This window comes from Sciurus carolinensis, chromosome 2 (assembly GCF_902686445.1).
Source record: "Sciurus carolinensis chromosome 2, mSciCar1.2, whole genome shotgun sequence".
Classification (NCBI taxonomy): domain Eukaryota; kingdom Metazoa; phylum Chordata; class Mammalia; order Rodentia; family Sciuridae; genus Sciurus; species Sciurus carolinensis.
The window spans coordinates 32177707-32205481 of NC_062214.1; the positions used below are offsets into that span (position 1 = coordinate 32177707).

General features: G+C 36.7%; 1 long non-coding RNA gene across 1 annotated transcript in view; it reads left to right on the forward strand.

Annotated features, from left to right (window-relative positions):
• Positions 1 to 24813, forward strand: part of LOC124972319 (uncharacterized) — a 50484-nt gene extending 25671 nt beyond the window's left edge. Inside the window, exons 2-3 of the long non-coding RNA XR_007106448.1 lie at positions 16171 to 16271; positions 24724 to 24813. This is a non-coding gene — a long non-coding RNA (uncharacterized LOC124972319). The remainder of the gene's footprint in view (positions 1 to 16170; positions 16272 to 24723) is intronic.
• The last annotated feature ends 2962 nt before the right edge of the window (positions 24814 to 27775 follow it).

Consider the following 27775-nt stretch of genomic DNA (forward strand, 5'->3'; position numbering starts at 1 on the left):
CATAAACCCTGTCTGAATTTGTGTTATAAATAAGGGACAGGGCATGAAAAGACCTTATTATATGGTTGTTTACATTAACATAGCCAAACACAAACCTGAATTTTTTTTTATCCCAGACATATTATGGAGAGGTACCATTTGGATGACTTCAACTATATTTTTAGCTACTCATGGTATTGTTAATGTGAAAAATATAAAACTAAATTATAGGTCCCCCATTTTCATTATGGGACAATTTTATAGCTGTCAAAAAAAGTTGTATTTCACACTTCCCACATTCACAATTCTGCATGAGTGCTAGGGGTTTTAAGTTTTTCTTTGGTTCCTTCTTCAGTAGCTGGAGAGTTGATATAGTAATGAATGTGTTGTCAGGATAAATAGACCACACAAAGCAGAGACATAGACCACACAAAGCAGAGACGAGGAGACTTAAATCCTAGAAAAAAAGAGATGAACTTTTGTTTATAACCACGTTTGATAAACACAGGAGCTGGGTTTGGATAGCCATATTATGATAAAACCTCTTCTAAGCCAAGAATTTCAACTTTTCATTCCATCCTGTCCCTTACCCCAGAACAATTTGACTCTTGGGGGTTCTATGCCTTTTCATTGCTGCTTCTATGTCTCTTATAGCAATACCAAAAAGTAGAGACCAAAAGAAGATCCCCAAGGACATGGAGCAGGTGGAGAGGGAATAGAAGGAGGTTTTACACCCCTGGTTAAACCAAGCAACTCATAAAATGGTTTAGACAAGGCTGCCTGTGAAAACTTTGTAGACTATGACAGCATTTTTCAAGGAATAAAAATGTGTAGGATAATATAGAAAGTTGATTTACAGTTCAAACAGAAGCACACTTCAATGGTATAAAAACAATTAGAACATTTCTGATAGTAGTACTAAAATGCTCTTGGTCTTTTAAGAATATTATGCTTACATTTAAGAACATAAGACTTTATATATAAGTAGCATCAATTAATTTGACCCATAAAAAGAGATCATGGTCAACTTCAAAGTTGATGCAGGTTGAGGGACAGGTCAGATGAAAAGTCATCATTGAAGTTCTTCTGCTTCTGAATCTAAGACATGTTTGTTTCTCTGAGGATTTTGGCAACTTGGCATGAAGGATTCTCATTGTTCTAGTCAAATAAAATTGCCTTTTTCTTATTCCAAGAGAGTCCTCTCCAAGTTCTTTTCACAGAGGTAAAGAGAGTGCTTAGTTAGTAATAGGATTCCGCCTGGTTTGCCTCGTGTTCAAAGGCTGAGTACTGGCCTGGTCCCTGGGGTGGAGGGTGGAATTCTGGTGACAGCACTGGGCATGTCCTTTGTTTCCTCTGTTCACTAAACCTTTGGAAGATTCTCATTAAATGCTATTAAGAAGTGCTAATACAAAGCATGACTACTAGGTTCCAAGGAGAATCAAAGAGCAGAAGGAACATCCAGGGCAATGTGAGACAACCAAACTACTAAAATCAGACATCCATCTACACATTAGCTAAAGGAAACTGCCAATGGAGACCCATCTTGGTGGCAGGAAAATGACCTCTAAGTTTGACCTAAAGCTGTAAGACATAAGAATCACCAACTACACTTGCGTCTGTACCATAAAATTTCCCAACCAGAGAGATGTGTGTTTATTATAAACACGTGACATGAACATGTGCATAGAACTAAAGCTAAAAGTTATAATAATAACTAAACCCAGTGACAAATTCCACAGTTGTGATATCACTCAATAAGATATTCCAGGATCATTCCCTCCTAGACCCCCTTAATTTCTGTCAGTCATTCCACCAGTAGCCCAGAGCTTCTTAAGCCCTGAAAGTCATTTTGACCCTTCTCTGTCAAATACCAGTTTATTGCACATGTATAGTTTATTCTCTAAAAGTAAGGGTCAACATAACACAGGCAAAGCAGACATGAGACTGACTACTGACTTTCCTCCCAAAGTCAAGCTGCTTGTTGAGTGACCTGCTCACAGCTCCTGGGTAACTCATGGCTGTATAATCAGTCAGCCCCTGGAGCTATCTCCATGGAGCTGAATAACCTCTGTCTCGTCCTGCCAAAGGTTTCTCAGCTCAGTGCTACTCTTGAATGACACTCTGTCATTATGCTATATTTAGGCCATGAAAGTTGTAATTAGCTTTGTTCTGCTGCAAACTGATCCAGCCTCTTAGGCAATATAAAGGTAATAAAATAAGTAGGCAGATATAAAAATCTGAACAAGACTCATATGCAGGAAAATTTCATGAGTTCTGAACTAAATAAAGAACCAAGTAGAGAGAGAGAGAGCTTGTATAGTTTCAAAAGCTAAGAAAGAAGGCTGTCAGTGGGAGTTATCTTAGAAGCCACACCTAGGTATGGCCTTCATGCAACGGTATTTTTAACTAAATCCCCTCTCACAATTTTACCCCCATCCTACCCCCACTTCACCCATGGAAGACTGTGTTTTGTAATTTGATAATATGGTGTAAGCTGGTTTTCCAATATGCTGTCTCACATCCCGTTAAAGGGACAGCTTTCTCTAACAGTAAATTTAACTTTAGAATTCCATTATTTAGTAAATACTGCATCATCCTTTCTAGGAAGTATCTGTAATCTGTGTTATCATGTTTTTTTTGGTTGTTAGTTTGTTTCTCAATGACACAGAGTCTTGCATGTTTGCAGGAATGGATGCTGCTTATGAGAAAAGAGCTGGTAGAAAAGTACCAAACTATGAAATCTCAGTACCAAAATCACTGTTCCTAGATGGTCTGTCCCCTTTCATTCTCCAACCTTGAAGGTGAAACCTTCTATTGTATCTTTCATAGGTTTTCATTAAATATGAGCCAACTATGTGTTATTTAGGAGTGAGTCATTAGAAGGATGCACTTAGGAGGGGGGATGGATCTGAAGAACCAGCCTAGACATTTTTCATATGTCAACTATTTTTACTCATCAACTCTTGACAGAGATTTTGTTTTTCAATGTCATGTATGCCTTTGGGGATCCCTTTATATCTGTCAGTATTGTTCTTTGAATAAAGGTTCAGATGATCAGGTGGAGAAAGAGATAAGATTTTTAAGGAGAAAATAAATATAAATTTAGTGTATCCATAATTAGAAAAAGGATGAAGAGAAAAGGAAAATAAGTTTAGAGAAAAGTAATGACAGGAAGTTGGAGCTAGGATGTGATACATCATGAGGATGGCAAGCATTACGGTTGCCATGTTGTCTTGGGGAAACTTATTGTATGTATAAATAAATAACATTCTTAAATGTACTTTGTAGATTATGTGAGATGAAGTGAATGGGGATGAGCCACTGATCTAATTTAAAGCAGAGTCCTAAGAGTGAAAAGAACAAAAATCATACAGACAAGAGGAAAGGACCCGCATGCTTCTCTGTCTGTTCCAGCATCAGGTCTGCATTTGTCATGGTGTGAGCAAGAGGCAAGTGAACATGCAGGACAAAAATTCAAATTCCTTATATTCAAGTAACTTTCAACAGGGTACCCAGTTTATCTGAATATTTTCACATCAATTTTCATACTCTATCTGCACAGCTCTTTGAAGTGGAAATGCTCAAATTCATTTCACAGCTGAGTAAACCAAGTAGTCAAATAGCTGGATTGACCAAGTTCTCAGCTAGTTAAAAGCAGATTCAAGATTCAAACCTAGATCTGTCTCTCAGTTTAATGTTCATTGAATTCCATCACCTCCTGGCCTGAAAAGAGCTTCGATTGTCTTGAAGGAAATCTAGATATCACGAATATTTACAATTTCCAGTAGGGTTCTTAAATGAACTAGCTATAATCCATGGCCAAAACTTTATCTGCATTTTTATAATCAGAGTGGGCACAAATCTCAATGCTACCAGCATCTACTTCCATTCCTTGAGCAACATCAACAGGCAAAAATATTTAATTTCTTTCTTTTCAGTCACTAATTAGAAATCATGATGCTCAGCTCTGATAAGTAAATTATTAAGGCAAATCAATTACTTCGAGAGCTTCAAAGTCAATCAAATATATTGGGTGGTGTCTGCTCACTCCCTTCATGACTGGTAAACATTTTTCATTGTTTTTAATGAAAAATACACAAACTTCTAGTGTAAATCTCTTCATACTAGTTGGATAAGTTAACATATTATAATATGCTTTAGTGGGGGAGCCATGGGGCTTGGGATTGTGTCTTCTTTTTTGAACATTGCATATTCTTATTTTAGAGATTGAATTATGGTTCAGTTGAAAAGACAAAGAGAAGGAAAACAGGGTTTACAAAGAGATTTAAATGTCTTTATAGCACTTAGTCTTGAATTTGAAGTTTATGGATTTTTTAAATCAATGTGTGATTTTTCAGTGTAAAATTTTCTTTCATGTCATTAACATATCAGAAAATTCCAGAATATAAGTGTTTATGTTATTCATAACAAATTACATTTCTTCCTTCACCAATGGCTTCATTGGTTTCCTCAAATTTGATTTTTTTCATATTTAGAATGGAGAATTAGAAGGATTTGACATTTTAGAGTTGATGATGGAAAATGGAAAAAGCACAAGCATCTGTCTCTCTCCCTTCCTCTGTCTCTTCTCTCTCCTTTAATAATTCTATCCTGGCTTAACATTGATATTTTTTTATCCTCTCTTGAAATTTCCCAAACTGTTTTTACTGTTGTGATAAGACCCAAGTTAGTGAGTTGAGGAGTGGAAGGAATTCTCCTTAGGAAAATGTCGAAGGTGTGACTGGAAGGAAAATGGATGGGGGGAGAGGAAACGTATTTACCATGCTTACTCTTGACAAGATGTCAGCTTTGTACCTTTCTCAATGAGAAACCAGCCCAGTCAGACTGTGTCACCCGAATTCAGATTTCAGCAGTATACAGGTTTTGCTTTGGAGTACAAACAGAGTCTGAAACTTCTGTTCTAAATGACACACTGTCACACATGAACCACACAGAGAGACACAACTGATGGATATTTTCTGCCAAAATCCAAAGAAAATCAGCTTTTGGAATGTGAGAGGTACCTGGAAAGTTTTAGTATCAGGCCGAAAACAAATAAAAGGAGCTTTGAGATACAATCTCATGGTGATCATGATGAACATTAGCTTTCTTTCTCTCTTTCTGTTTGACACAAAATTCTCACAGGTGGTTCTAATTAGACATAAGTAGTGACAGTGGCCAGTTTGACTAAATCCAGATCCCAGCCAAGAGTAATGGAAAAAAGTCTCAGCTGGCCTTCTTGAAAAATGGAATCTATATTGAGACAGTTCGAGGAAATGACGCCTATGGTGAGAAGTGAAACCCATAGCTTGATCCCCTTTGTGCTTTCTTTCTTTAAGGAGTCAAAACAGTATAAAACACCTAATGCCATGTTTCTTGCGGCCCGTATTAAATTCCAAGTTTCTCAAAGAAAGCTTGTGTTCCTCTATCTCGGCCAAACTGTCCACTTTGACATCAGGGGAAAAAAAAAAAAAAAAAGGCCATGTATTCTAAATGTATTACCCATGATTTTTTTTTTTTTAGAAAAGTTGAATGGCTATTTGAAAATACTGTCAAGTCAGCTCCTAAATAATTCACTGATTTCATAAAAAACTCTTATCACCTTTCATTTATGTGGGTGATAGAGAGAAGGGAAATCCTTTTTATTAGGAAAGTGTCCAAAAATCAAAAGGTTGGTAAAGTTTGTATTCCTTAGCGTATATGTTCTAAGATAATAAAGCTTCTTCTTAGTCATCTTCTTGTTAATTCACATGAGTATTCTATGAAGTAAACACTATACTCTTCCTTGAATAAGAAATCTCTGAAAAAAAAATTCCTTGGAGGTTTAATGGACACCCTGAATAATGTTCACTTCTTCTTAAACAGAACCAGCACATATAACTGTGTTACTGTACTTCAACCAATGGCTTGAGTGAAGTTTAAAACTCAGTCCACATACACCCCCCTAAGTCTTACCCCTGGCTGCATTTGCCTGGAAGTAGTGGCAAGTTTTCTAATTTGGTATACCCTACTCGTAAGTCATTTTTGCAAATTGAACCAAAATAAATAAATAAATAAATAAATAACAAACAAAAAAAAGCAGAGCAAAAGATTACTTATGTAATTATTTGCTTCTTTTTGCCAACCCTCTAAATCTCTGAACATATTATTGTCAAAGAATCTGAGCATTTAATTTTTTTTCCTGGAAATGTGGTATGGCAGGATCTATCAGTCACTGATATTTATGATTTCATAAACATGGACATTCAGCTCACTGAGACATGAATGTATGTCCTTGGCTGACCACTTCAATATATATTGACAGGTAGGTTTACAGTTGGGGGAGAAAGAGGACAGGAAGAAACAGAGAGAGGCACACATATACATTCTCTATATGGTCATAGACATGCTCTTGACTAATGACAGTGATTCATTTCCACTTTCTGTGTACTTGTCCCTAAAATACAAGGTGAAATAACTGAAGTATAAACAAATAGTCTTTAAAATGCCAGCTTCTATGAGACCTGTCTTCATTGTTAACATTTTGAATATTACTACATTCATTACTATTATTTTATCTTATTATATCATTATTCTGTCTCATACAAAACTATGCTTGAATTCAGAGTGTGCACAATAACATCTAGATATTATATTGGAAGAAATATTTCCCCAGAGTCAAAAAAAGAATAAAAATTTAGGCTGGGCCTTGTGCTTCATGCCTATAATCCCAGCAACTTGGGAGGGTGAGACAGGAGGATTGCAAGTTTGAGGTCAGCCTCAGAAACTTAGTGAGGCCCTAAGCAACTGAGTTAGTCTCTGTCTCAAAATAAAATTTAAAAAAAAGGCTGGAGATGTTGCTCTTCGGTAAAGTGCTCTTGGGTTAATTACCCGTATCCTCCTCAAAAAAGAAAAAGATTAGAAATATGTGAAGAACAGCAAATCTAAACAAATAGTCAGCAATTTATAAACAGAACACACTTCCAAACATTATTTAACAATTTAAATTGATCTCAAGTGAATACCCAGGAAGTTACTATCTACTCTTGCTGTTTGCAGATATAAAATTATTTTTTCATATCAATGCAAATATAAGTGGTTTTTATTGGTGATTAGATTCCTAATGATGGCTCATCTACAGGAAAAGGCCTGGTATGTGGATCCCACCTTTTAATAGATATTCCTGTGCTATTCCATCAGAGAATGCCTTTCATTTTAGTAGATTTTCTCATAATGAGAGGTATCCTGGAGAGAAATATGTGTCTTAGAAGGTAGAAAATATTATCCTCTTTGCTCAAATCACCATGAATCTAAGGAATGCCATGAGGACTGGAGGAGTTAAAAATCCATCAGCTTATCTCCCAGGACTTTCCCAAATCATGGGAGGTGGTTTATTATAGAAGAATGAATTATTTCTGAGATATCTGTAGGATTTAAAGAAAATCACAGGTAAAGTTCAAGATTTGACACTTTCAGAAGGGAATTATTTTGAACAAACTTCATTCAATCTGGAGGCTATGACAGATCTTCAGTGCACCCCAAAAGTAATTTCAGACCTTAATTTGATCTACCTGCATCCAATATGCTTCACCCACGCCTGCCCTTAGCAAGTAACGGATAGTTTCAAGTAGTTGGTTTTGGAACAAGAAATCTCAGCTAGGAGTCTCAGGGAACTAAGATATAACATTTATAATAAAGAACTCAGGACCATATTAGTTTTCTTTTTTACTTCCTCATCCCATCTCTTGTTTTCTTTGTCCTTTCCTATCTATGGTCACTCTTTCTGTTTTATTTTGTTGTCTCTTTTCAGTGACAGTAATTAGAAAAGTTCCATGTGGCAGCATGAGCATCATCCCTCTTCAGTGGGCTTTGGGTTAGGGCCTCCCTACTCTAGAAAATGGGATACCTGCTGATCTAGCAAGACAGACCATCCTTCTCACCCCCAGCTTCCCCAGCTGAGTGGATATGTGTCATGTTCTTTCTGGAGTTCTCTCTGGAGTTAGTCTTGTATGCAACTTTTAGTCCCATCAGTTCAGTTGTCTCTTCTCTGGGTGAAAAACTACCTTTTGGGGCTTCTATTGTCTTGTTGATTTTCCGAGTGTCTCCAGCACTTAATTTAAGATGGGGTCACCCAAAGCACAATAAACTTCACCTACTTTTTTCTTAACCTATAAAAACAGAACTCTTCACAATAAAACACTATAAGTAATACAAAAGTTAACAAGGTGGCATCCCCAAGCACAATAATTAAATCCCCTTTCCCATGGCATGCTTGGCAATGAGGATATGAAAATTTTGGGGGTGCGATTGGCTTTGGATTCTGAATAAGAGCCTCCCCTTCTGTAGACTTCATGTTTCTCCTTGGTAATCATGGTGGTTGGTAGTGGTTGTAGCAATGATTTCTTCTACTTTTGACTTAGTGTGTAATTCTAGATTATAACTAAGTGCATTTCATTTGCATTTCTCTCCAAATATGATATATCTCATGGCTATTTCAATATAAAGATTTTCCATGGTTGACACAGCAGCAACTTTTCAAATAGCTGTATAAATACTTCTGGTAAGATGATTCTAATATTGGAGAACAAAATCCATGAAATTGGAAGGGGGCAGATAAGGCAATCAGTGTTCTTTTGGTCCTAGGAGTCTCACTGAGCGGTGATGGGAGAATGGGCCCTCATGATATCAAAAGTGACTATACCTACTAGAGAAAATTTTTCATGGCATGGAATAAAGCAAGTAATAGAATACATCTGTCATGTGTGTTGTGTTTTATAATTTATTCACTCATTGGGAGGTATGAGTATTTCTTAGGGAACAATTTAGCTGATTATAAAACTAAACTAACTTTCAGGTTGTACGTCTCATGCTGAACATCCATCCCCTGACAATGTTGGAAATGACTCATGGTGCACCTTCTTAGGTATCATATTCAATAAATAATTGTAAAGTAAATAAAGATTCAGGAGCCATTAGAATATTTTAATTCCATAGTGAAAAATCCCCTGCTCCCAAATTAGCAGGAGAAGACCAGGACTTGGGAATCATGACCATGTCTGAAGACTAGTGGTTAGACACCTGAGGTCCACATGGGCTCCTGGCCATTCTTCTTCCTTTTCTAGGTATACACGAACTTCAGCCACCTCTCCTCCTTCCCCATGACCTCTGACACATGTCACTGAGTCAACATCACAAGTAGAATTTTTAACATGCCAGGAAAGAGGGAGAAAGGCAAGTGCGTTACCTTTCTCCTATTTTCTTGTTCTTTTTTTCTGTACTTAGAAGCCAATTTAAAAGATTGCTCCTCATCTTAACAGGTAAGAAGACTATAAATACCCCAACGACTTGTCTCATAGTTAATATGCAAACCCATCATGAAGGGATGATGGAAGAAGATGACCCTCAGTACTCAGATAAATTAGATTTGTAATTCTTGTTAAGTGTGATGGAAGGGACATTAAATCAACTTGGAAACCTGTGTAAGAAGAGGGGCATTTTTTCTTGTAGATGTTTCAGCAAAGCAGAACAGAATGCTAGAACTCACAACCAATGCATGAATGGCTTCTGTGCTTCTCCAAACTTGTAAGGAGGCCTGGTGTCCAGGTTCCTGTTAGAGTTTCAGCTCTTTGAGGGTACATTGTATTTCCAACCCCAAGAACAACTGCCTGACAAAGGGGATTCTCCATATATTTCTAATAAGGAACAAATGATTAAATGTTCATTGAAAGTATCTAACCCCCCAACTAGTTCCAAGGGATCAGCCAGCAAATACTATATAGACAATCTAACACAAAAATCCTTATAGCATAAGACAGGTGAATTCAATATGAATTGTTTGGAAATGATGCAGATCAAATAATAAAATAGAACACAGATGCATCTTTTCTAGTAAACCACTTTTAATGTAAAAATCATGTTCCTAAAAATGAAACTTTAAAAGCCATTTTTTTTTTCAGTGATTTTCCATTAACTTACTTCCTAGTGTTAACCTGCACACTATGTGAATTTGGAAGTCTGTATAATTCTTTCTGGACTGTCCTTTTCTATTAAGTGGCTGCCTGATGAGCAGCTTGTAATCTTAATAATGCTCAGATTTGATATAAGCCTTTTTAATAGACAAAGACTCTTTGAAGATAAGTGAGAGGGATAATAACTCTTGGCAGCATTGTTGCTCAGGAAATTTCAATTCTTTCCTAGGAAACTGAAAACACTTAGATGAAAATCCCCATTTGTAAGCTGTCTTTTCTCACAATTCCTCTATGTTGACTATTCTAACAATTGTTGAACTTAAGCCTAGGCTCTTCATGCTGTAGAGGTGATGTTGTTTAAAGGACACTTTAACTTGACAAATGAAGTGTTGAAATAAAGCATTATGAGTGATTTGCTCCTATGTAGTCCTCACAAGTGCTCTGCTGAATGCTAAGTCCTGACCCAGTGTTTAAGCACTACATGTTGCAGACTCTTAAATCTGTTTGGGTTCAGTGTTTCATGAAACAGCGTAACGGTGATCTCCAAGAATTTTAGAGTATTTCTTTTCTTTCCTTTGTTAATACCAGCCATTGTTTGTATCCATTGAGAAATGTAGATCCTGGGAATTGTACTTGAAATAGACTCATGGATCCTCAGCTTGGGAAGGATTGTAAAGATGACCTAAGACTGGTTGGTAAATGTCAATGTCCTTACAAAACTTAGGAGGACCATGCCTCAATGCAGATGTATCAGGCTGGGGATGTCATTTAAGGGTGAGTATCTGCTTGGCTTAGTATGTGCAAGTGCCCAGGTTCAACTCCCACCACACACACACACACACACACACACACACACACACACTCCATGACCTTATGCCCAAACCTATTTCTGTACCATTTTCTGTCACTGATCTGAATGGACCAATTGCAGTACTATGTGGTTATTTTCTGTGCTCTGAACTATCTCTTTTCTCTTGGGCTAATTCGTGTGCTCATTCCGTGTCTCTCTTGCATATTGGTTTCCTCAATTGATTATTCTGGCATAATAATTCACACCTGCAAACTATGGTTTGATTTATTAATATCAGTAACTGAGGTAGGTCTACATGACACAAATGGAAAAGAAATTTGGGGGTGAAAAGAGGATCTTTGGATCTGAAGAGAGGCATGAGGGGTGGAAGGGACTCAGGTGGGGAGCTGGCATGTTACAAGCTGGGCTTTCCTTTAGGGTAGATGGAGAAGTTGCCTTATGAGGTATTAGGGGACAAGCTCTTTTCTTTTTCAGTGACAGAAACTTGTCTGGGGTTCTGCTTCCTTTCCCTCTAGTCCAGAACATCTCTGGAATTGCTGGGGGCAGATTGCCAACTTTATTCTGAAGGAATGTCTTTCAGATTTTGTCTAAGGGCAAATGCCTTGGTCAATAGCTACCTTGGGGCTGGATTGCCCTGGAGTGTACAAGTGTGCCCTCTGCTCATTACCAGGGCCTGCTTCTGATGCTTTAATATCAATTTAATGTGATGCTCTAATGAGAACTTTTACTGTGTTGCGCTGTGGGTTCTGCAACATTTCCGGTTCCACATCTGCTTTGAACTTTTTGGACATTCCTCATTGTCCCAGCTGCCTGATGTAAACTTTTCAGTTTTCCATTGCTGCCTTACATTTATTCTCTTTTTTCCCCTTTTCTTTTCTTATGGGATTTTGGGAGGGAGGAAAGAGAAATGTATGCACTTAATAACTGCCTTAAATGTGGCAATTTTGATTGACCTTGGTATATGAATGTTCTTTTTCTTAAAATAATATCTGACACAATAAGATTTCCCTATTGTGATCTGTAGTTCATTAACACTGGTGATTCTGTAGTTGGCATCAAATGCTAGCTCCTTCTGATGTAAAAGTCCATATCTACCAGTTATTAGGTCTCACCCCAACTCTTAGCTTTTAAATGAGGTCAGGATTCACATGGTCCAATCAATACACGTGCATGTTAAAGTTACTCATTACTCAATTTTTCTATGTATTGTCAACAGTTGAATTTGGAGTGGGTACAATAGACCCACTATGTACCCAGCAGTAATTATTGAAACATCTGATACAGATAAATCACACATTAAATAGCTATTAACATCATAGAGACTCCAAAGAGATAAGATAGAGGGATTATAATACTTCAGCTTTGATGGTGCTATAGAAAAATTCCATTCTGTGTCCTCCTTAGGTTTGCCATGGGATTAATAGTGGCTTCTTTTCTTTTCTTTTCTTTTTTCAACAAAATGGAATTATCTAGTCAATTATATGTCAGATAAGTCTCTCAAACTTCTAAATTTCCTCTTTTAAAATCACACAAAGAGGAACAAGAAGAATACAGTCACAGAAATACTCTTAAGAATATAATAATATAGTTTTAGTAATATACATTAATACATAGTAGCATAAATAGTTCCTATACAATAATACAGAATATAATAGAAATACAGTATGAAATGACAACTCAACATTTAACAATCTTGACATTTTAGAACTGACTGCAATCGTCAATTAATTTTAATGTCTTAAGTCTCAATTTGTAGTACAGTGTGCCTATACATATATTTTTTCCTCCTTACTTGGAATCTAATCTATGGAAAGGGAGCCCTCTTCCCTGAGTGGTTCTACACAGTAAAGTCCAAGTAACAGCTATGATTCTGTAGCAGTATGCATTGTCTGTTCTTTCCTATAACTTAAAATATAGCTCAAAAGATGATGAGAACATGGAGTACCACAAAAATACAGGAGGCACATGGTGAAATTCATTTCACGGAACTAGGAGCGAGCAGTGGCACATGGATCGGGGGTGGTGGTTTGCCATTCTCTGGCACGTGAGCATTTCATTTTCTTTCTTTTAGTTGCACTTAGCTCTAAATCAGAAATGCTTTGCCCTTGTCTCTTAGAACACTGATCTTGTTATACTTTATTTGACAGGATGGAGCTTCCTCTGTAATCTCAAGTTCATTTTTTCAGCAATTCTCCACTCTTTTGTGTTAAGACCAAAAGCTTTTCTTTCTCAGTGTTTGAGGAAATTTAGAGTTGTGGGAACTAAGTAATAACTAGCTTTGTGCGCAATACTGTGAATGTCCTTGTCATTCATGAGCTGTGCTTTGACTACTGGGTATTTCTGAATCCGTGTCCTGCAATGACAAGCCATTTAAAGTGGTGCTCACTAAATAATCTGCTGGCAAATCTCCAAACAGTAAAAGGAAACTCAGATTAAAACTAGATGATGTTCATGTTCCTCCAGAATCACTTACAGAGAGAGAGACAAAGACTCAGTCAGAGAGAGAGATGTAGTTTGTGAAAGCTGTAAAAAGGTAGTTGTTGTTATTTGCAGCTATGCCCAGCAAATCTGAAGAAAGAAGATAATTATACTCAATCTCATCACCTCTGGGTGACTAATGAATTGATTAGATGGCTCCCATGTTGCCCTTGAGCTTCAGATGAGTATTGGGACTTTCAGTGAAGTTTAACATGGGACTTTCCAAGATCTTAGAAATGATGTCTCCCTCAGGTGGGGAGTTAATTAGGGAATTATCCATCTTAATCTTAACCAACTAGTTTGGGAGGACAAAATGAGTTTGTAATTACCTGAGAAGTGAGTTCTAAATGAGTGACATGGTCAAAACAACTCCCCACCTTCCCACTTCCTATGTCAGTAATTCAAAAATAACTACTCTAACGTTTGCCTTCTGGATTCTGCCATCAAATACAAGAAGTAGTTTGGGGTGACTCATGACAGAGTAACTATGTCCTCATTGATAAAGACAAGACCTCGGCCTCAGAAATTTATCATGATCTCAATCACTGTCATTATTCCGACATCTGAGAATTAGTAGAGTGTGGGATATGACTAACTGGAGACGGTAAGGACTTCAGTCATCCAGGAAACTTGTGAAGGTAAAAATAGTCTCTAAATGGTGAATCTGAAATATTCGAACATAGCACTCAGCATGGCTATCCAAGAATCAATCCCCTAAATATTTTTCGTCCTAAAAGAGTGCCAGTGTAATTTTCTGGAATACTTTTGTTGGATGTATAAGTATTTTGACTATGATTTTTTATATTTTAGATACTTTTTGGAGGGTTAATGAAAGGTTTCATCATTTTCTACCTGCAAGTGATTAGACAACTATAAAACTAAAAATGGGCCATTTATTAATCATAAAGTATGCATTCTCTTGGAAAATCAATTGGTGACAAAGGGAGGTCTTACATTTTTCAACACTCGATTTCTTCAAAATGTGTGCTGTGCTGGTTTATAACATAGGCCCAGTTTGTAGGATTACTGGTAAAGGGTGGTGTGTACTTTTTTTCTTCCCTCAAGGCCAGAATGTTCTTTTTAGCAATTTCTTTATTATAGTAGGCAATGACACTAAGATGATTTAACATCTGACTTAACTTGATATGAGACATTTGGAGTTTTTAACCATTAGATTCATTTAAAAATAGGGATGGCAGAGATGGAGACAACTACAAACTAGGGTCCTAGACATGGATAATAGCCTTTTTATTGATATTCGTGAAGGTATTTTTGGATGTTTGCTCTCTGATGACAAAATAGAAACCAACACGTGTAATGATTCACTTCCTGGGCCGTCAGCTGCCACGCTGCCATCTTTGGCAGTACTCATACACTTGAGACATGTCTGTTCACCTCCCAGGTGGCTTTCCAAGGGGGAGGTCCTTGGTTTAGTATCTCTCAGGCAATCTTTAAAATTAAAAAAAATCAAATTATAGGAGCTATGCCACATGGAACATATTGGCTCCAAGATAAGTCATCATGAGTCAAACTGTATTCCTCTCCACCCACACAAGGCTCAATGGTAAAAACTGTCTACATTTAACTGAAAATGAGTGTGTGCCTACCTTTAACTTCCTATTCTTGAGGCAGTTTCGATAACGCTCCCTGAAGGCCTGCCACTCAATAGGACAGTCAGCTTGGAGATGCCACTTGCACTATGATAATGATATTTGCAAGCTTGACTTGCTCTGATTTTGAGATGGCAGTATTGTGGGTGGTCAGTGTTCCCTTGATTTTGAAATCTTATTGTTGTCAGCCTGACTGAGATAAAGTTTAACCCTAACTTTTTTGAACTTTTGGACATGGATACATAAGAATTTTTTTCTTTATTGGAAAGTTTCATGGAGTCCTTAATATGCACTAGTCATGCAAATGCCTAGTTCTACAACCCAAGTGGCTACAATAGAAAAGAAAGAAATGACAGACAGTTCTTTTGCTTTCTCACTTAAATTTATAAAAACTATTTAAGATTCAAGAACTAATGTTTGATAATATAAAAGGTCACACAAATTAGTTCAGGGTTTCAGAGTTTTTATAGATGACCTGTGTAACTTACCAATTAATTTTTAAAATTATAGAATTTGGAATATATGGACAGAAAGTGGTTCTATTTTAAAGTGTGAGTTTTTATGCATATATAGCATTTACAGATTAGGATCAAATATATTTTAATAAATTTAAATTCCAGAATATTGCATTTTGAGTTATAAATTCTTAAAGGTTGTTCATGGATGTTTTTTGCAAAATTCATTGGATCTAAGGTGTTTGAGAAGGATTTAGAACTGAGCCTCTCAGTGGATAAGAAAAGAGTATAGATAAAGCCATTGGGAATTGTTTCTGAAGAATACCTAATGTAGATTAAGGTTCAGATATCAGAGGACAGATCAGATTCAAGATCATAAGAGAACAACTCTCCAAAATTTTTTAGAGAAACAGACCAAAGGTTAAAAGCATATTTCAAATTGTCTAGTAAGTGGAGCAATGAATCATAGATTAAGGAAAATTATTTTTTGTTAGCAGTTATGAGGTAAATCTGACAGGCACATAGTAAATGGGATGATATAGGAATTAAAATTTTTGTCGCTGGATTACCATAGCTTACCATATTCCCTTGGAAAGATGGTCAACCTGGTTCACGTGAGAAACTTCAGACCAGTCTTTCCCTGACCCCAACAATAGGCTGCCCAGGATTCCCATAATCAGACATTCTGAATTTCATCTTCAGCTCCAAATATCAATATTAAAACAAAATATACAATGACTCTGCTTAAAGGTCTGAAGTCAAGGAAAATAAATGGACTTGTTCTTTGTTAGGAGTCAGAAGCAAACTAGATAATAAGCATATATTTCATTTTTTTTCACATCAGTTTCCACATATATCCTAATTTCTACTTCTTTTATTTTGCTCAACAGGAATTTTGAAACAACTCACTGTTTTATTTATGTTGGTGAAGATGTGAGAGTGAAAAAAATGAACAAAAGAACTAAAGATTTTTGGGAATGACTACAACATGGTAGGTACTCTATGAGCCCCTTTTCTATATGAATTTTCTATTTAATTCTTGCTCTCATTGTCTACAGTTTATATAACATGAGGAAATTATCCCTTAAGTGACTTATCCAAGTTTATATAACCAAATTAAAGACAACATGGGATTTAATGCTAACCCTATTTATTTCTGGGACTACTCAATTATACCCAAAATCCTGTGGTACAGTTTATTTGAAATTTGTATTATCTTCTTAATGTAAGCACCTGTGTATTGCTGACCTTCTTGACACATTATTGGCCACTTGGCTTTGAATTGAGAGATGGAGGTAAGCTTAAGATTCAAATTACAGTGAGATGTTTGACACTTTTTAGCCATTGTAGGCAAATGCATTAATTGTGTGTATGATCCTACAAAAATTTCCAATATGAGATAACCCACTGCTAACAGGTATTAGAAGAACAAAGTTAAAAAATGTGTTTGAAATATATGATTTGAATTAGAAAAAAACAAAAACTGAAGTATCGCTGATATGTGTAGAAATCAAATTGGATACACATTGATGTAAGTGCTATACAACTGTCCAAGGTCAGCATAAAGTCAATTAAATAATAAACAAGAATTAAATGTACAATGCTTGCATTAAATTGGTATCTTTTTTGAGAACTACCCTTCCTAAAATGATTTAGACTTGGCAGATATTTAAAACACAGTGCATAGCTCTCACTAGTGAAAGCAATGTACCTGTATCACAGGTGTCTTCTCTTTTCTTTTGTATTTGACCTGTGGTTTAATCTAAATTCCTGTAATTGTCCGGCCTTCCTGCACTTCCTCCTGCTGTGTCTGGGGAGAGCCTTCCTAGTTACCTCTGCTTATCCAGACTCCTCCATAGGGTCCTCCCTACCTCTGCTTTTGTGGACTCTCATTTCTATTTCACAGAGACACAGGTACCCTTCAGTAACTAATTCTCTGTTTCTAAAATGTTTTATTTGTGATTTTTAGTTATACATGACAGTAGAATCTATTCTGACATATTTATACAAACATGTACTGTTTCTTATTCGAATCAGGATCCTAGTCTTGTGGATATACAGGATGGTAGGATTCACTAGGGTGTATTCATATGTGTACATAGGAAAGTTATGTCAGATTCATTCCACGGACAGATTCATTCCTGTCCCCCGTTCCTTCCCTTCATTCCCCTTTGTCTAATCTACTAATTGTTAGTTCTGCCATTTTCCTTCAACAGCTCTTTCTTAAATGTTGGCTTCATATTGGATGTTCATTTTTTGCCTGGTAACTATCTTCTAGTGAGGAGGATACTCTTTGTCCTTTATTTACTAAGAACTAAAGGCCAACGATTTTAAGTTATGAAACAATTTGACTCAACGTAAGCTAAATGTTTCTAGTGCATAGAATTTTTCCTTGGTGGGGGGCATGTTGAGAGACAGTGGAAGGATATAAGTACAAAATAAATGATCCTTTGGAAGAGCTGAGGGAATCTGAACTGTAATTAGCAATTGATAGGCTCTGCCAACTTGGGGGCTTTGAGTCAGTACCATTATTAAGATGGATATTACAGGGAAGGGGAAGACGAAAGAGGAAGGGTGAAATCAGATTCATCTTACTTCTTGATAAAAACGTGAATTCTGTTTTCTCCCAAAAGCAATGCTCTAAGCCAAGGTCATGTTCTCAGGAATGGCTTATTAGTCAGGCATTGCAAAGGCTAATTGTGAATAGAGAACCTTCTATTTCACGCTTATTATTTTAAAGAGCATAGATTGTTGCTCCAGATTGTAAAACCAAACAAAACTCACCACCAGATTTAACCTCATGTTACTTTAATCGGTTCTTTCCTTCACTGAAAATATTCTTTGAGATATCAAGCTTATGAGAGGAATTCTTAATTCTAGCATTTAGAAAAAAGATACTATAGTTTTGACTGCACTTGTGGCTACATGTTCCCTTAAATTTCCATGGAATTAATTGAAGATCAGCATAAGTGCATGGGTTATCTCTGCATCAAGGCCAAAGGTGGCTTCAGCCCCAACTGTATGCATGCTTTAAATACTGGCTCAGGTATGCATCTGCCTTATAGACTTCCTTCATGGGAATGGATTGAGACAGAAGGAAGTCTTCAGCCAAACCCACCATGCACAGAGACATGACATCTAAAGATTGTAAAAGTGACTACCTATGTTATATATCCATTCACTCGCTTACCATAAAATGTTTCTTTGGTGGAGAAAACAAATGTCCCCAATTTTTATGTCCTTACTATTCAAGTATTTACCTGCCAGTCTGAGGATGTCAAAAAAATTTGTTTCTGACTTATGATCAGTCACCACTATTATTCTATCAGAGTCTTTCAGGCCTTAGAAAAGAGTGAAGTCTTTATCTGTGCTTCTAGAAAATGTATTTTGCTGGTCATGCTCTATATAGGAAAAAAAAAGTCAATTTAAAACTTCTGTTTGTCATTGAAAAGATGAATGAATTATTCAATCACTCAAGAGTTTTTTACTCCTATGACATCCTTTCTTTTCAAGGTGACTTCAGAAGATTCCATCTGATTTCTTATCACTTAAATCCATCCATAGTTGACCAGAGTTACTTCAGCTTTAATAGATCATAATTATAAATATGTTTAGATGGACTTTGAAAACTAATTGAACTGGCGTCACCTGTTCAGGTCACCATGCATAGGAGGTTCATAAAGCCCCTCAGCCTATAAAGACTATGGTCACCATGCTGTTCCCAGGACACAGGATGACGATGATGTTAATGATGTGTATTCCAAGCTCTGGTGCTGGGTAGCATGTGCTCCTTGGATGCCAAAGAGATCATTTTAACTCTCCTGGTCATGAATTTCTTATGCGCACACAGACAATACCAAACATTCTCTTCATTGAGAAAAATAAATGTCATCATTTAAGCATGGAAGGGGAAGTTCAGACATGGACATTGGATGGCCCTGAAAAATATTTAAGGAATAATTTTATTGTCCCTTTCCAGCTTCACTCTTGACTAAAGCAAAAATAAAAACAAAACACCCTAGTATTGAAAAAAAAATGACCTTTTTTTCTTTTATTGTATCCCTGCTTTCTTTCCAAGTAGCAGAGTTAACAATGCAAAATATAGTCCAAATGAAGGTGTGGGTCATTAAAATGTGGATGTAGGAATGTTGTTTACCAGAGATCAAGGCTGCCATTTACTCTATATTACTGCAAATCATTTGGGCAATTATCATCTGCCTATTTATAAATAACAAATGGGTCATGTATATGATCCAAAATCAACTATTTAAAAAAATGTTGCACATGAGAGATATTTATCTATCAATTGATGTAAACATATATAAAAATTCTAGCACTAGCATGAGATGCATTTGGTTAAATGTAATATTTCATTGAAATTGATTTCACCTTTTACTTCTAATGACTACAAGAAAAAGTAAATTTACATTGTGACTCATCTTATGTTTCTACTGGACAATGATGTTATAGAGAGCTTGCCACATGACTAGGCAAACATTCAAGCATTTGGAAAAGTCTAGATGAAAGGGTGGCAGAGGATCTTCCCAGCCACAAACTCCCTAAGGTACAAAATGACTTGGGGACCCATGGATATAGGTTTATGTGAATTTATTTCACAAAATGATTTTTGGCAATGCCCCCTGTGTTCAGTGTTGATCAGCTCTCTGTGAAGTCTGTTTATAAATTTCCAGAATTTTGGCCAGAGGGAGCATTTTTTTTTCTACCTGTTCAACACGCTGTCATTTAAAGGAATTAAATTGCTTGCCAATTTAAATTTTACTTGAAAACTTAAAACAGCCACATAAATCATAGTCCTTTATTGTCCTAAGGGGACTATACCACTTTTTTTTGAAAAACGTCATGGGATATGAAATCCTGTTGAAATAACTTGGAAGAGCAAAGAGAAAGATTCCATAAAAGCCATTTTGTGAACTTTTCTATTGTCAGTTGGTAGAATAGGTGGAATGGATTAGGAAGGAAAGAACCAAAAGAGCCAACCTCAAACAAGAAAATTTTGAATGTCCTTCCTTCTCTTGTGTGACATCCTACTGATCAATGAAAAGTTACCTTAGTTAGTTAAATAAAATGTATCCTGGTTACATGGACTGATTCTTCCTGCCCAGATTCCCATACAAGTCGCCATCTTTGTTTGCCTATATCAAGACAGTATAGGCTCCTCTTATCTCACCACACACTCTTCAAGAAACCTGAAGGATTTTGTAAAATTCTAAATTGTGTCATGTCTTTTCTCACATTAAAACCCTCTGGTACTTTAAAATGAACTTAAAGCAAAAGCCCAGTCCTTACCTAGGCAGACAAGGGGTGCAAACTCTGTCCCTTGCTTCGTTGCTTGTCTCTCTGACCTCTCCTGGTGTTATTTCTCCTTCCTCCCTAGGTTTGAGCCACACTAGTGTGATATTTATTTCTAGAATATACTAAACTCCTTCCTGCCTTTGGGCCTTTGCACTTGTGGTTTACTGTGCTTGCTCTCATTCTTCAGCTTTTCCTATAATTCATACCTTCTTGTCATTGAAGTCTCAGCTCACTTTTGTCTCTCAAGAGAGGCTTTTCATGATCTCCCATCTGTGGCAATTGTCAATTCACTTTTTTGTTCATCACACTACTCTGAACAGTACTTATCACTATATGATTTGATCTTGCTAGTTTGTTTGCTTATTTATAGTATATTCTCCAGCACATACACACACACACACACACACACACACACACACTAGCCACCTTAAAGGAAAATCTCAAATGCTTTATAGAAGAGCCTGAGTATCTAATATACCCCCAGTGATTATTGGTAAAATGAATGAAAAATATGCAGCAATTATATTGAGACAGTGGTTGACTTGCTTCAATATCAGCATTTCTCTTAGCAGTTTGAAGATGCTATACTTCACCATCTTTTACCTATTTATCACAAACTGATGAGCTTTTTCTTAGGAGAGACCTCATGCCGGAAGACAGCAATGTGTAGAGATTTTGTTCAATGACAAATGTCTAACTTAAGTCTGTGTGGTGTGTAGGCTAGATGAGGATGAAGACCTGGGTTCTCTCTGGACTTGTGCCCATTAGACACACTCAGAATCTATTTCTTTACAGTGTCCCTATCTGCCTAGGACTCACACTTTCCACAAATGTGAATGAAGACCGCTTGGTGGTTATGCTCTAATATTTTAGTGTGAGTTTAATTGTAAGAAGTTTGAGACTCGTGATACTTGGATGGTCCTGGAGACTTAACCAGCAGCCCTATTTCTGATTGTCATTTCAGTGGCAAAGTGTCAAATATATGCCACACTCATGGCACCTGGTGAGAAGTTAATTCAGCTTTATTCCCTCTCTCCTCTGACCATGCACAATTTCTGGGAAGTTGTGAGCCCTCTTCTTGCCCTCTTCACCCCTGGCAGGGATGGGGGATATTTGAAAAGAATAGTCAAGTTAATCTACAATTGCAGGAGTGTTTCATTTGACATAAATACTCTGATGAAGGTATATATATTAAACAACTATTATACTTTGCCCAATTAATATTAAATGCATTTCATCATTTTAAAGATTTTCTCAGGATATTTTCAATAATTTCATAAGTGTGGACTTTTGTGCAGAGCAAGGAGTTCTGTACTTTGAATAGCCAAATCCTTTTCTATATCCAGTAGGTTAAAATTTGGAGATGTAATGCCACTGTCAGTCTTTACAGGCATCTGGGTACAGAAAACAGGAAATAAATAGACAAAGCTGCACAGTTCAATGAACTCTGTTTGTTTGCACAGTCTTATTCAAACTTAGTGATATATATATATATATATATATATATCACTAATATATATATATCACTATATATATATATAGTATTTTTAAATCTAATTTTACTTTTGAAACATTGTTTTGCTATGTGTGAAAGCCTCTGTATTCTATCTCTGCAGAATCATTTTCTCCCAATTTAGTAAAGCTCTTTTTCAAATGTATCCTGCCTGCTGCATTCAGGGATTAACAAAGCTGACTTGATTTACAGAGAGAAGAGCTGCTAATAAAATCACAGGATAAAGAAGTCTCACAATCCAAATGAAGTTGGCATTTTTTTTTTTTTTTAGATTACTGAAGAGATAGCAAAGGTGAGAAATGTATGGTTTTATTACAAGTCGGAGACTCTGAATCAGAGACTCTGAATCAGATTTCTAAGAAGAGGAACAAGAGTTTTAGGTTGAGAACTTAGCCCAATTTTAGCAGGATCTTTCTTAAAATGTGGGGAATGTAAAAAAAGTATCTTGTTCTAGGCAACATGTTGATTAGGTATGAAGAAAACTTCTGGCTTATTTATAGACCATGGTTGGTATTCCTGAGGAATTCAACTACCTCTCAATTAAAAGAAAAAGCAAAGTTCACAAAAAGAAAGATTTGACTGAAAGAAAAGGGATGTATTCTTGAACATACTTGTCCTCTAATGTCTTTTAAGGTGATTTTGTTGTTTTATTTTGTTTATAACAGGCACCAGTAGAGGAACATGACTGTAGATTGTGAATGGATTCGTTAAAAAAATCATTAACAAAAATCTGTACTCCATTATATATGATGTATCAAAGTGCAAGTGTATTCTACTATCATGTATAACTAATTAAAACAAATAAAAAATCTTAAAAAATCTGTGCACAATAGATGTATATTTGAAACTATTTTGTAGATTGCCTTAATATTGAGAACAAAGCTGAAGAATTATATTAAAGTTTGTATTTGACTTCCATCTGATCTCATATTCCTGGTAAATCTATTTCCTCCCCTGAAGAATATTCTAGTGGCCTCAGGATGAAAAGAAGCATATTCACACAATCTCCACAAACTCAAACTCAAAAAAATAAAATTAAATAAAATAAATTTTAAAAAGGTGTATCTGGAAAAAAGAGAGAGAAAGAGAGAGAGAGCGAGGGAAAAAAAATTAGTGACAAAGACTGAGTCCCAGAGCTATTCCCTAGGGACTCTGCCCTATCTGTGGCACAATATGTGGTCTGACTCAGATGGGCACCAGGCTGTCCTTGACCACCAGCCTTTTTGGCTGGCCTCCCCTCCAAGGTAGGGCTTACCCTCACATAAAATTGCCAACCAGGGCCCACTTGGGTATAGAGCTAATTTAGCCTCCGGTATACTTGATGAATGAAGAATTTCCTCTTGGGACTAAATTATAGGGCTTGTCGAAGTTGCTCTTTCGTGATCTGTTATTTGGAGGTAATTTTCCAAAAGGGTTGGAACACATGGCCATGAGCTAGAATAGGATTCACCATGAACAGCTGCCACGCGCTGGTTTGCACATCCCACTCTGCTTATCCTCTCCACCAGCCTCCTACACCTCTGCTCCCGCCTCCCAACAGTAGGCCCAGCCAACAGAGCTGGGCTCATGTTAGATCTTTACTTTCCTTCTTAATTAAACCACAAGAATGGTGCCTGCCCACCTTTTTCTGTACTCAGGCTTCCAGAAATGTAGTATCTTGTCGTGACACGTAACACACTTAAAAACAGATGAGCAGGCCTTAACCCTCATCCTCCAATGGGGCTGATTACAACCTTCTGTCAAATTCCACCTGTCCCCTCCCCTGTTGGCTGGAAGATAAGCTTCTGATCTTCTCTGGGCTTTTTGAACTGCTGGAAGCTGTGTAAACACAAGCTGCAGGTTAGTCAGATTCTATTTGACCCAGGGCCTGCTGAGTGCAAAGAGATTACATTTGAAAACTCCCTTGTCTAATTAAGTAATGGTGACCTATGTCAGGTGGTTGCTGATGAGGTCAAATAGCAAGGGGTTTTAGTTCAACCTGCTGCAGCTGGTCACTTGCTGATAAATGAGGAGCAGTTAGTTTTTAGTGAGTCAATTTCCCTGGAGAACTTTCCTTTTATAAAACACTTGAATTCTGTCCTTTCTCAGAATTTCCCATTTGAGTTGCAGTACTTTGGGGAAGTTTTTGCATTCCAGAGTGAAAGGTATTTCTCCTATAATGGTGACCCTCTTTTATGTTTTTTTGTACTGTAGTGTACTTCAAACCACTCAGAAACTGATGTGCTGTGCCTATAGCTCTATTTGGACTGTTGATTTCTTCCAAATCTTAGAAATGAGATGAGGACCACTTTGAATATTGACATGTGGAAGGGGTATGGGAGTGAGAGCAGGAGAGGAAGCTCTAAGAAATTGGTCTGAAGACCTGGACCAAGCCATGTAGAAAAATCATGATCACTGAGTGAGCATCTACTATCTACAAGACTCTGTTGAATGATCTCTTCACCTTTATCTCCAGTCCTCACCTTAATACTTAGGACAGGAATCATTATCCCTGTTCACTTTTAAGATTCCTAAAGCCTAAAGATATCAACCACTTGCATAAGTGCATTCAACTGTGAAGTGAAAGTTCTGAAAGAAGAACCCAAATTCTCTTAACTTTAAGGCTTGCTCATTCCAGGTAATTGCATAATTTCCCTGTGGAAATGGAATTTTCTGGAGGCTTCCCAGAAGGGTCAAAATTTGATGGATGCAGACTCTTCCAGTGAACCAGAGAATAAAAGTGAAGGTAAGAACTTTGTAACCATGGACCTTGGAAAAATTGTCAAAAAGCCCTCTCCTTCAATATCAAGCCTGTACCTTTGTTGTCCCTAAGCCTCTGATTGTCCGGCTATCTGTCATTTCTGCCAGTAGGCCCAGCCAACAGAACTGGGCTGTTTCCTGGAGTTCTAGAAAAAGATACGAAATTCCTCGAGGATACCCCTTCTCCGAAATCTAGCTCATATGTTCTGCCAGCCAGAATCCTTCTGAAAATACTTTTGAGCCATTCAGAATCAACGAAATAAAATATATGTTATTGTAGAAATAAAGTGTGTGGTTTGTCTGTAATGAACATGGTTGCCCCTTTTCTCCTGCCTTGAGTAGGGAATTACAATCTGGAACTCTTGCTACCATCTGCTCACATATGCAGCCATCTGAATATATCTGAGAATCAGAAAGAAATAGGGTCCTTGTGATAATGTTGGAATCCTGATCATGATCTCCCTCTCTACTTTATTTCAAGAATTCAAAAATGTTTTAGGTGTTTTTCAAACTAAAAAGCTCAAGAGATTAAGTATAAATATCTTGCTAGATCCACATACCCAGCCAGCAATGAGACAACAATATGGCAATGTCTCCATGCTTCCAAAGCCATCCCTTTTCCATGGAATCACACTTATTTCCAAGGCAGAAAGGAGGACTTCACAAAGGAGAGGCCACATACTTTCATAAACGTGTTTCCCTATGTGAGTAAAGGATGGAGACTGACAATTCAAAATTATGTGTCTTGTAAAATCTTTCAACATTGTCTCTCAACTCATTTTTTGAGACTGCTTTTGCACTGAACACATCAAAAGTTGGAACTATATCTGTTAATTATATCCAAGAAAATAACGCAAACTCTCTCATGAAAACATGTTCTGGTGTCTTGCAACTTTTGCTCTAGATAATTCTGCACAATTTTATATCTGTAACTTTGGCTGTATTCTCAGCCAGTGTTCCATCCTTGGCTCATAAATGATATAATTTTCTATACCCTTAAAAACCATAGCAAGTTCACATTTGTAAAAAATTTATTAGGGTAGTGAAAAATATCTTGTCCCCTTTATTTTTTTATCAAGTGGCCTAGTTTCTAACACTAGTGACATGAACTTTTACTCTCCTTAAATTCTTACCAGCTGTTCTGTCTTACGACTTCATTTAAGGTCTCAAAAACAAGAAACAGAATGAAGGTGAAGGTCACATTAACTCTGAGTATAAATGGACATTCACTCTCCTTTCATGCTACACTCATTTAAAGTATAAGAGGGAAATATGTTAAATTTCTTTTTTCCCCTAGAGATAACTTGTTTTTCTTAACCAAGCCAAACAAAAAAAAAACAATGGAAGTCTGATATATTGGGACATTTGATAGCAACACATACATTTGAAACCCAATAAAACCCAGAGTTGGAGTCCCTTTAGATAACTAATCTCATTTATTCCCCCCTTTTAACCTTATTTGGTTAATGTTATGCTTGTTTCCATCTTAGAGATGAGTATTAGGAAGTTCAGGCATTAAGTGGTTAGCTCAAATCTGCCTGACCTGTCCAATGGTGGAACTAGGTTTTGCACAAGTGTTCTAATTTGAGCTTATACTTTCTATGGTTCAAATAGTGCATTCAATATCCAGAAGTCTGTAGACAGGAAAAGTTGAAGAGGTTAGAATGCCTCCATGTTATTTCGTGTCTCCAGGTTAAAGTGAGCTCATTGTCTAAATGTCTGAAGAAGGCTTGTAATGTTTTCTGTTCGTAGTTATCCCTTCTGGGAACCACAGGAATTTTGATTTTCCTGACCATTTGTCCTCCATCAAGCCCAAATGTTGAAAGAACATTATTTTTATATGCCAATGATGGCAGTATTTGCATGTGCAAATCATGTAATTACTTAACTACCCAAATTGTGCATGCAAGTAAGGTAATTATGAACTTCGAAAATTGCTTTAAGCATCTGACCCTGGAAAAATTATGATAGCAGAAAATGAGTGTTGGAGTGGAAATTTCTTGCAAGGCTGATTCTGTTATTGTCATTGTTGTTTAGTGGAAATATAAGGTAGACTGATTAAGTTGCCTTCTTTGCCTTGATTTTGACATGTAAAGAAGGAAAATAATATTTACCTACTTTCAATTGGTCATGTTAGGGAAATGGAGAAAATGCATACAAGTGATTTAGAAAAATGACAGAACACTAAAAAGGGTGATATTGTTTTTAAGTGGATCCATTAACCTCTATTTTGGAATATGCCTGAGTTGACATTTTATATGACTTTCTGGTAAACCAAAGTCTCTCTACTCAGAGACCATATGTCTCACGGTGGCTAAAAAACAGCAAAAAATAAAACTTCGAAAATATAAAATAGCATTACTTTGATCTATCTCTAGGATGCATAGTAATTTCTCATTGATTCTCTTAATAATTTTATATGGCATATGGGAAAGAAAAGATTGACCACAGTTATATAACATGAAACTGAAGCTCACTGAATTTGAAAGACTTGTATAGCTACTTGAGTGTTTGAGAGGCAGATTGAGAATTTAGCACCAGTGTGTCTGACCTCAATTATTCCTTTTAATAACTTGGACATTCCCATCAGAGAAACCATATTGCCTGGCAAATAGTAGTTACAGATATGCATGCATTCGTCAGTAACTAAATGCATTCAGCAATTTACCTACTTCCTAATAATTAGGTTAGCATAATAATTTCTCTTGAATTAATTTGAAGATTACTACTGCATTATATGTAAGGAAAGGCCTTGCTAAGGAAACTAGTGCTGAAGAAGGTGGAGGTTCTTAAAACCTACTTAAGAGAATACACAAATCAAAAGGCTGTGACTGTACTTTGTCCATTCATTAAAACAGATAAAAGTGAGTAGAGACTAGTTCCAGCTCTGTGGGTCACTAGTTTGGGTTCCTGTTCCACTGAGAAGAAAC